The sequence below is a fragment of the Haplochromis burtoni genome, unplaced genomic scaffold (genome assembly GCF_018398535.1).
Source record: "Haplochromis burtoni strain Fernald_Lab_line unplaced genomic scaffold, NCSU_Asbu1 Contig_285, whole genome shotgun sequence".
Lineage (NCBI taxonomy): Eukaryota > Metazoa > Chordata > Actinopteri > Cichliformes > Cichlidae > Haplochromis > Haplochromis burtoni.
Genome location: NW_024582646.1, coordinates 490460 through 501025, shown reverse-complemented (window position 1 = coordinate 501025; position 10566 = coordinate 490460). Strand labels below are relative to the sequence as shown.

At 36.9% G+C, this 10566-nt stretch overlaps 1 long non-coding RNA gene across 1 annotated transcript; it reads left to right on the top strand.

Moving 5' to 3' along the window:
- The first annotated feature begins 4766 nt into the window (after positions 1 to 4766).
- Positions 4767 to 6664, top strand: LOC102301490. Its single transcript, XR_316960.2, has 3 exons — positions 4767 to 5104; positions 5390 to 5562; positions 6544 to 6664. It is a non-coding gene; the product is annotated as an uncharacterized LOC102301490 (long non-coding RNA).
- Positions 6665 to 10566: the final 3902 nt, after the last annotated feature.

Sequence of the window (10566 nt, the reverse complement as noted above, 5' to 3'; positions counted from 1 at the left end):
GGAGCCAATGTCAGATGTGACAGCATGTCTCTCAAAATTAAACTGGTTTTAGCACAACTTAAAACCACAGCAGGCCCCTCTCCAAAATAATAATGCATCACAATATGGTTTGATGTAGAGGCGGATTATTCCAAGCAATAAATTGTATCAACAATTTCAGCTTAAAGCTTTAGAAATGTTTCCATACATGACAATAGTAAGGTTGCATTTTTTAACCAGAGGAATTGTAACATTTTTAAACACCTTATGGTAACTGTTGTTTTTAAGAAAATGAAGAAAATAATTCACTTTTATACAACCAGAAATTTTAGAAAATCATATATTGAAATTGTGAGAAGATCTCAAACTTTGCAAACTTATCAACATATTATGAAATGTGGTATACGAACAGTTAATTATGGGCTACCTTAATGACCTCTACAGATTGCTGTACGCTGAATTATTTATTAAAAGACATTAAAAATATGTCTCAAAAAGCAAGCAGTTTAACTCAATTCCAAAAAAGTTGTGAAGTAAACAAAAATAATGCAAATTAAAATGCTTGAACTGAGAAAATTAACTTTTTTTCAATTTGATAGCAGGAAAGTGTCTCAAAACAGCAACAAAAGGCTGGAAAAGTTCTAATAAGTTCTAATAATAATGTTTGTAAATCTGTCACCAACTACAATATAATATCATCAAAAAATCTGAGAATCTTAAGAAATTTTTGCTCATAAGGGACAAGGCCCCAAATGTGGATGGTGATGGTGAGCATCACCATCCACAGATGCAGGTTAAAACTCCAGCATACAAAGAAGGAGCCAAATATGAATGGAAGTCTCACCAGCACCAAGTGGAAAAAAGGACATTTTTCCTTTTTTTGGAAACAGGGATGCCACAGCCTCCCAACTAAGAAGCAAATGTGCCTTCCAGCTTATTATTAGGTTTATGAGATTGTGAGCCATTACATTGTGTTTTTATTTACACTTTACAGAGCATTTCTACTTTTTTGAAAGATCATATGGATTACAGTCTAGGTTTACACATTTTTCCATGTGTCTCAAACTTATGTCAATATGTTTCATAGATGACGTTGTATCCATTTGATCATGAGCTGTTTCTGTCTTTCTCCACACTTTGCCTTCCTCATTCTACAAAGTTTATTTTGGCTGTGGAATAAATTTTGCATCCATCATTCTGGTACAAATTTATTTTTCTTTCATCCATTTATTTGTTTGTTTGTTTTGGGGAAAATTGGGAGAATTCTTTTACACGTTTTCTGGCAATTCTGATTATACTCTTTGTGAGTACAATCAGTGGTTTGCACCTTGTTTACCCCCCCCCCCCCTTCCATTAATGAAGGCCTCTGTTGCTCATAAACTTTGACAATAATTTGAATTTATTTATTTAAAAGTGACAGTGCATTTTAACATAGTTCAAGTGCAAGACATGAAACTGATGTGCCGCACACAGGTTTATAGCTACTGCTAATTTTCAACAATTGTCCCTTGTTGGGCTTACAATCTAAATAGATGCATTTTACAATAAAACATACATTTTCATAAAACCAAATTACATCATAAATACAATTACAATTAATAGACAATAATTTAAATCAAAATTAAAATCATTAGTTAAAATGACTACATCTTTGATTTCCCTTTAACCACACTTTGACCTTCAATGTAAAGCATCTAATGTCTGTAATCAATTTGATATCGGTTGGAAGTGTGTTCCACAGATGGCAGGCCTTTTACAGAAGGCTACTATCTTGTCTCTGCATGTATCTATTGAGACACTCTGGAGCCATCCTATTTATACATTTAAAAACTAATTTAAGAAAACACAAATGATTAAAACTCTTAAAACTAAGTAGATTATATTTCTTTAAAATGTGACAGTGATGCCACCGAACAGATTTTTTATCCATTATTTTTAAAGATTGGTTGAATTGTAGATGGTGCTGCTTGGGTCCAAACTGTCATACAGTATGAAAAATGAGAGAATATCATAGAATGCATAAATAACTGAGCTGCTGAAGTGGGTATATAGTGCCAAATTAACTTAAAACAATTCAACAACTCTGGGGTTATTCCTACTAACCCCAGAGTGGTCTTGACTTTGCTCTATGTTGCAAAGTGAAAACAAAACAAGATTGTGCAATCATCAGTGGTCTTCCAGGCTTTTCAGTGTTGGGACTAGTGCATTTGTTTTTTTGTTTTTTTTATAAATCTTTCAGATTGTTGATTTGGCCACTCCTAAAGTTTTGTTGTCTCTCTGATAGGCTGGTTTTGGTTTGTCAGTCTAATGAAATCCCTCTTACATTGGCATTTCTTTGGGTCTCATATTCAGACTTCCTGTGAACAGCTACCAAATCCAAGTTAAATACTTGGAATGATCTTCACATCTGCATCTCCTTAATTTATCATGGAATGACAAGAAAGGAGTCTCAGCTGGCAGCTGTTTGTCCATTACAATTGTCTAAATACTTATAGACTCAACTCTAGTATTATTAGTATTGGCATTATTATTATTATTATTTAAACATATAGCAGTGAAGTGTGTTTTTGTTTTCAGTACAGATGATATTTTATTTCTTTCATTATGCCATTAATCTTAAAATTAAAATGGAAAATTAAAGGAGACCTGGTATAATCGTTTCCATTTTCATGCCCTTATTGTTCACAGTTGCAAAAGATCACGAGTTATTTTATACTGACCCTTTATGGAGCTTCTTGGTTCATTCTTAAGCAGTTTTGGGACCTTTCTCTGTTTCTTTAAACTAACTTTCTTGTGATTGGTTGTCCCTCGTAAACCAAAGGTTTGAGTAAGAGATGAGTGAAGTCTTTATGGTGACAGGAAGGGCTGTTTTATTAACAATATTAGGGATATATTTATTCATGACATACAAATCCAGGAGTAGTATGAACCAGCCTTTTATATGAGCCTGGAGCCTGAATGTTTTGCTCACTGGGATTATTTGCACATACACTGACCTCGGGGTATCAAACTTTGATCAAGTTTAATATGAGCATCCATGAACAGTCTAAACATAACATAAGGTAGGAAAAGGAACAATAGCCCCCCCCTTTAAAGTTTTACTGGAAACCAACAGAACTCCAATTATGAATAATTTCTGTTTCTTGTTTTTTGGCTGTTTTCTCTGTGCCATTGAAAATCAACAGTTTTTTTGGTAGGAAGTAGTTCCTGTGAAATTGGCCTCTGGTGTGTTTTGTGGATTATCCAGGTAAATGAAGTCACAGTTTGTAAAAACAAATTCTTTTTATTTATTTTTTTAAGTGTTTTTTGTCAATACTGAAAAGCACACGTTAAACTCACTGCTCTGCTATCTGATATGCTGCAGTGAATTCGTGAATGTCAGAAACGGATACCTTAAAAACTTTGAAAATTCCTCCAATTATATCAGAAAACAATGCAGCACTAGTTCCCAGACTGGGCACTGAAGGGGTTGCAAGACAGTTTTAAAAGGTTATGAGAAGCAAGCATGTTGAGTGTTTCTAATCTTCATTTCTATTATGAAATGTCCTTCAAGTCTATAAATTCAATAAATTCATCAGAATGTATGAATAGAGATGCATTCCACAAAAAGTATATGATTTTATGCTATTTGTTATCTTACTATATTAGTTTTTATTGTGCTACATTGCCAACTTTTTAATATATTTGTATTTTATTTCCTCTCCTATTTGTTAAGATTGCTGTTTTGCTTTATCTAAAATGCATTGATATTAAAAGAACTACTAAAAATAATTATTGTAGCATAATACTAACCATGAGTGACTCCCACTGAGTAATCTTTTCTACCTTAAAAAACAAAATTCAGTACAGGACTTGAGACTACAGAACAGAAACAGATTTTTTTACTGAAGTAAAAGTTCAGAGTAACGTGAGAAAATATTTGTCATAACTTAAGTGAACTGAACTTTAATGTGGCTGGTCTTGATTTGTTTAGTTTCTTGTTGTTTAGCTCTAATAGCACAATTTAATCAGGTCGGTGTGGGAGCTGTGAGAGCCTACAAGGCCGACCAGAGGGGGAAGGAAGGGTGGAGGTTGTGGTGTAGAGGGATCGGAGGAGGGTAAAAAAAGGTAATGTGAGAAAGCTGGAGGTGACAGCTATTGTAGGAAGGTGTGAACGACAGAGAGAGAGAAGAGAAAGATGCGGGGAAGACTGAAAAGTGCTCCCTGTCTTTTGAGGAAGAAGGACCTTTTGACGAGGACCTTCACCTCCTTCTTTCTGCCACCTCCAACCCCACCACCCTTCCTCCTCTCCCCAATCCCCCCAATTAGACAAATATTAACATCAATTAAGGGCCCTCACAGGAACACAGGCTCTATATAATTACCTTAATGGGCGGACGCTTTCTCTCCATCCCTCTCTCTTTCTGTCTCTTTCTTTAGACACTCAATCTCTTAAACAAACTTAGAGGGCCTCAGTGGGAGAGGAGGGGGGAGGGCATGTTGATGGGCAGTTGGGTAAGGTTGGGGGGATGGAGTGGAGGGGCGTCATTTCCCGTTAGCTTTTGTGGTGCTGGTCTTTCTGAAAAGGCCCCAGCTGAATTGGACCTATTGGCCAACAAACAGAGGAGCTGTTCCCACAGAGCACCAAGAGGGGACAATACAGACCCCCAACCAGGAGGAGGAGCGAACAGGAGGCAGGGGGAGACCGGCATAATTTAGGGAGGACAAGCAGGAGATGACTGAAATAGGAGACCATAAAAGAGGAGAGAAACAACAAACATGTGGAACTGGTGAAAAGTGGACAAAAGATGAGGAAACAGAAGAGAGGGAAAAGAGGAATGTAGGAAGGAAACACGGAGGGCCAAAGAGTAGGGGAGGGCGAAGAAGGAAATAAGGAGGAAAAAACACGAGGTGAAAGGTGGGAAGTGAAAAAGAAATGAGAATCAGAGGAGGTTCAATAAGGATACAAGGAAGTGAGGAAGAAACCTTAAAAGAGGCTATGAGGGAGAAGCAAAGAGACAATGAAAGAGGAAAAGAAGAGAACACAGGGAAAGGGAGGAGGGAATGAGGGACAAGGAAAAACACAAAAAAGGAGAGTAAAAAGGACAGAAAAGAAGGTGTGTTGTAAGAGGAGACATGATTAAAGGTAAAGGATGTGAAAGGAGATCTAAATGGTGTCAGCTCGAGACTCCTATCAAATGGAGAGACCTCCACTTTCTTATTCTCATTCTCTTCCTGTCCTCATTTCAGAGCTCTCCACCTCTCATTCCTTGAATCCTTCTTCTACTCATACTCACTTTGTGTCCATTTTTATCATCTTTCATCAGTCCTCCACTTTTTCGCATTTTTAAGTAGTTTAAAATGCCTTTTTTCTTTAGTGGGATATTTCATAACTTTGTTTTGAAACTTTTTTACTCACTTCTTCCAACAGACATTAGTAAGCTGATTCCTACCAGTAAGGAACAAAAGGTGCTGGACTCCTGCCTGGTCACCCCATCGCTCATCATCCTCTAGAGGGTGGCAGGTGTTCAGGACTATAGTGAAGGCCTAAGGCCCTTGCTGAGTTGCTGGTTGTCAAACTGAAGATCTACAGATGCTTCCCCTGTGAGTGTTGATGGAAAGTTGTGTAAGAGACCAGTAAAATGGTTTACTTATTATTCAGACAAAAGACCCTTTCAGACACAGAGAGCTGGAGAAACTATGACTGAGTACTCATTCCTGTAATATTCCTGCACTCAGGGTGCATTCATAGTTAGGGTATTGTAATCTAAATTCTCAGCAGATCATAAAAAACAGCCAGGTACACCGGTGTCCGCTCACTGGCTTATGATGAAATTTACATGACTCTTTTCAAGAGGTCTTTAGTCGACCAGCAGATAGTAAAATCGAGGCTTTAATTTTGCATGTTTCAATTTAAAAATATATGGTTTGGGGTCGATCCATCCATCTCTTCTAGGTCAACATTGATGATGACCCCCAACCCCACCCCAGAACATCAACCCTACCTTTTGTAATTAATGAAAAAAGTACATTTTTTGGGATAAAATGTTGATAGTTTTTGATGTGTGTCAGTTCAAATTGTAAAAAATAAAATAAAATAAAAAGTTACATATTCTGATATATAATATTCTGAATTTTGATACAGTAACCATTAACGTCGCCTCTGACAATGGCTTAGACCTCATGGGGTTACTACTTATCCAAGTAGAAAAAAAATCGAATAGAAAGACAAGTCAAGTCAAGAACTCACTAAAGGAGATAGGAATGTGGTTATTAAAGTCTGCAATCAAGAGATGTTGTTGTTAATAGAAATACAGTGGGGTTTTAGCAAGTTGAATATTAGTGGTTCCACACAAGATTACACTTGCAAGAGAACATATAAAAGAGTCTGTTCAGTTTTTGAGGAAAAAAAATCTTTGGATGGATGAAAGCTAAGCGCTATACAAATGCAGGCCATTTTACTTGTACCAGAATGACAGGAAGACAAAAGTCTGAAGAATGCTAAAAAAACAGATTAGACAGTGCATCACAGTGCAAAAGTTTGATGATCTCAAACCAAGAGACCATGTTTTCATCTACTTTTAGCTGACAAAACTGCAGGAAGAGAAAACCACAAACAAGCAGCAACTGAAGACAGCTGCAGTAAAGGCCTGGCAGAACATCTCAAGGGAGGAAATGCAACATTTGGTGTTATTCATGGATTCTAGGCTGCCATTGACTACAAAGGATTTTTGAGCCTCTGAATACAGGGAACATAAAATGTCTCTTATTCCTATTCAGTGAATGCAATACTTTTGTTAAACCCTTTCAATTAAAGTTGGAAGCCTACACTTTCCTCACATCGTCATTGTTTGATTTCATTCTTTGGGTTGATATAGAGGATTTTGTTTTCAAAAGTGTCATTGTCCAGAAACTTATTGACCTTACTGTCTTATTGCCTGGACTTTCCATATTTGAAGTTATTTTACTTAAGTTTTTTTTTTATTATTATTATTTCAAAATCATGTCTTTTCACATTTAATGATTTTTGATGGTTTTACATGCCAGAAAAGTTTTTTTTTCCCCAAGTTTTGGATCTAAAGTTTATATAATTATAATGGTTGTAAGAGTTTGATAGACTGTTTACAACATGGATACATGCTCCATGAGGGCCATCAGGGTGCCAGTGGAAACTGTGCTACTGTTGGGTAGGTGAGTTAGGAGGCAGCAAGGAAGAAGGAACAGCCGGAGAGTAGAGGTAAGAGTAGGAACTCTAAATGTAGGGATTATGACTACTGAAGGAAGAAAACTGGTTGATATGATGGAGAGAAGGAAAGTAGATATATTGTGTGTGCAGGAGACCAAGTTAGAAGGGAAACATGATCAGGAGCACTGGAGATGGATTCAAGCTGTTCTACTTCAGTGTAGATAGGAAGAGAAATAGAGTAAGGGTAATCTTGAAGGAAGAATACTGAATAGTTGAGTCGGGGAGATGAAGAGAGAGTGAGACAGGATTATGGGTTTGAAGCTAGGATTCGAGAGAGAGGAGAGTAGATGAATGAAGAAAATGAAAGAGAGGAGGACAGATGGGTGACAGTTAGTGAGTCAGGAAATGCAAATTAGGAGGAAGCAAGGGCAGATGTGAAGAGGTTAAAAGTCGCCCAGATGGCATACCTGTGGAGGTATGGAGATTTATAGACATTCCAGTAGACTTTGACCAGAGTGTTTAACACAGTTCTTGAGAGTAGGATGAGACGAGAGAGGATGCTTGGGAAATGGTGAATCACACTGGTACAGATTTTGAAGAACATGGGTGATATGCAGAACTGACTGCAAAATCCCTTAAAGAGGTATAGCATGACGTTATGTGAAAGAGTCCTGACAGGAAACAGGATTTAGGACAATGTACTTTAAGAGTTAGTATGAATGTAAAATATCTGCATTTATATGTCACAGCTCTCTCAAACTGAGATTTTTTTCTTAATATAAAAACATTAAAAAAGGATGCTGCTGTCTTTCATTTAACAACTGGGTGCCACAGTTAACAATAAATGCACAAGTTTTCTTTCAAAATATCGTATGGGATTCTCTTGCAAGGAAAAGTAACAAATGAGCCGATGTCAGCAGATCTAATTATTCGAACTGGTCTTATGCAGCAGAAGCAGAATGATTTGAAGAGACTGATGTTCACTAATTTAGCATTTATCCTTCAAAGGTAAAAACAGGGGCATGCTGAACCAGCACTTGTTACATTTTACACTGGCAGTTAAATTCTCAGCTTTAAAATCACAAAAGAAAAGTGCAGGAGGGACTTTTAAAAAGAAAAGTTTTTCTATATATAGTGTAAAGTAAATTGTCAAAAGAAATTGACATTAGCCAGAGAAGTTTGGCTTTTTCTTGTCCCAATCATACCACTGTTTCTCCCCTCATCCCTTTTTGGGGAGATGTAACAACTGTAATCATTGGTTCAGTGCAAAAACTCTTTTACTGTGATGAATGTCAAATTTTGCCAGATATAAATAAGGTATTGTTGCAGCCTTAAAATGTTCCAGTTTGTAAAGTGAAAAATTCCCAATGAGTTGAGCGTCACAGAGCCAACAATGCATGATTGAGACACCAGGTGGAAGAAGGAAAATCATCACCTTCAACAACATTTTGGAAACTGGCATTGTATATATACTGGTACGTTATCATTATAACACATTTAATATGTGTTGCTACGTTACAAACCTTAGTTATCTTGGCTTGTAGCTACATGGCAAAATAGCTGGAATCAAAGCACGATTTTGTGCTTTAGATTTTGAAAAAACAGCTTTTGAAATGTAACATTGTGATCCTGACTGGGTGACACTGTTGCACTTCAGGCACATATCTAACTGTTACATAGTTACATAGGTAATGCAAACAGCAACTTTATTCGTTTGTTTTAGGTAAACCAGCTTTTGGAACGCGACAGTGTGATCCTGACTGGGTACCATCATTATACCTTGGATACGCAGAAGTCTTTGTGGCTGCGGTTAATGGAAAACAAAGAGAATATAAGCTTCTGCATCTGCTGCTGCACTATAACACAAATTCTTGTAATGAGATATTATTTCATATTAAATGACAAAACTATTGCTAAACTACGCAGTTTAGCGCAACTATAATATATACATGTAGTATATTATTAAAATGCTATATTTAATATCAAGTCAAAGTTTATGCATTACAAGGTTGTCCACAATGATATGAGATCGAAATAAATAATTCAAAAGGCAGAAATATTACAATACAGTATGAAAGAGTTAATAAAATAAAGTGTTTAGAGATTTTATTGCAAAAAATGCTCGTATGTATGTATCACAGAGTCATGGCTCTGTGACTGACACATGTAAATGTGACCTTGAGCTTGTAAGACATTTGTATTCTCACCATAAATGGTTTTTAAGAAAATGTCATGGAACTCAAGCATCGGTAGCTTCTAAAAATAAAGTGACCATTCTTTGTGTTTATATGGATCAGCCCTTGGTAGTAATACTAGCCTTGTTGTTTACATAGCTTTTTTTCTGTATCGTGACATTCTGTTGATCTTCTCAGGGGTCATTTGGGTGCTTTTTCAGTTAATGTGTTCTCTTCCTTATCACCTATTAGTCTATCTTTGATTTGGATTTGTGTGAACAAAGACATGGCGACGACTAGCCAAAATGGATTGCGATTCCCGAACTCAGTGGACAAAAACATTTCATCCCCATTAGTTACAGTCTTTAAAAGTCAGTCAGCCCTTTATCTGGTAATTTTGTGTTTGTTCATGGTGATTTGGCACATTTTGTGTTCATTTTGTATAGCTTCCCGGTCAGTTTCTGTTTCTTTATGGTGATTTTGCACCTCTTATCGATATCCTACATTTTTTGTTCCCTCGTGGACATTTTGTACTCTTTCTGGGGTCATCTTGTGTTCTAGTTTGTTTTTATTTTGCAACTCTTTCTGGTCACTTTTTCTCTTTGTTGGAAATTTTGAATCCCATTTTGTGTTGCAAATCACTTCAGATTGTGTCCCCTTGAGCTTTTGCATTTGGCCAGTACATCTGTTTAGCAATCTATCAATCTCCTCTGCAAAAACTTTAATGGGAATCTCGACTTTGACTTAATTCACACACAAGTTTTGCAAAGAAGTAAACACGTTTCGGTTTTCAGCATGTTGTCGCACTGTACTGAAATAAATGGACTTCACTAGCAGGTTGGAAGGTAACAGAAAGAAAGATTTTCAATCTAAAAAGCTTTGGATAATGGTGCAAAAATAAACACTGAGATGGTCCTTTAAAGAACAAAGCTAGCTATTGCTGCAGTGTGGCAATTCAAAACTGCAAAATGACAGTGAGAGCCCCCAGAAGAGAAATAGTATGAGTGTGCAGCTGAAAACAAGGTGACATTTGTTAGAGATCGTCTGATTGACGGCAACGAGTTTATTGTTGAGCAGCCAGTTGGACACACGGCTCTCACTAAAAACTTGGCTCACACAGAGACAGCTGTATTGGAAAATGCAGCTTGTGCCAACTGTGTTAATATCTGTGTTCTCTGTGGAGTTTCATTGAAGACGTGTTTGTGTGAATTTGTGCCCTACACCCCCGTCTGTAGGCGCACTCTGAGC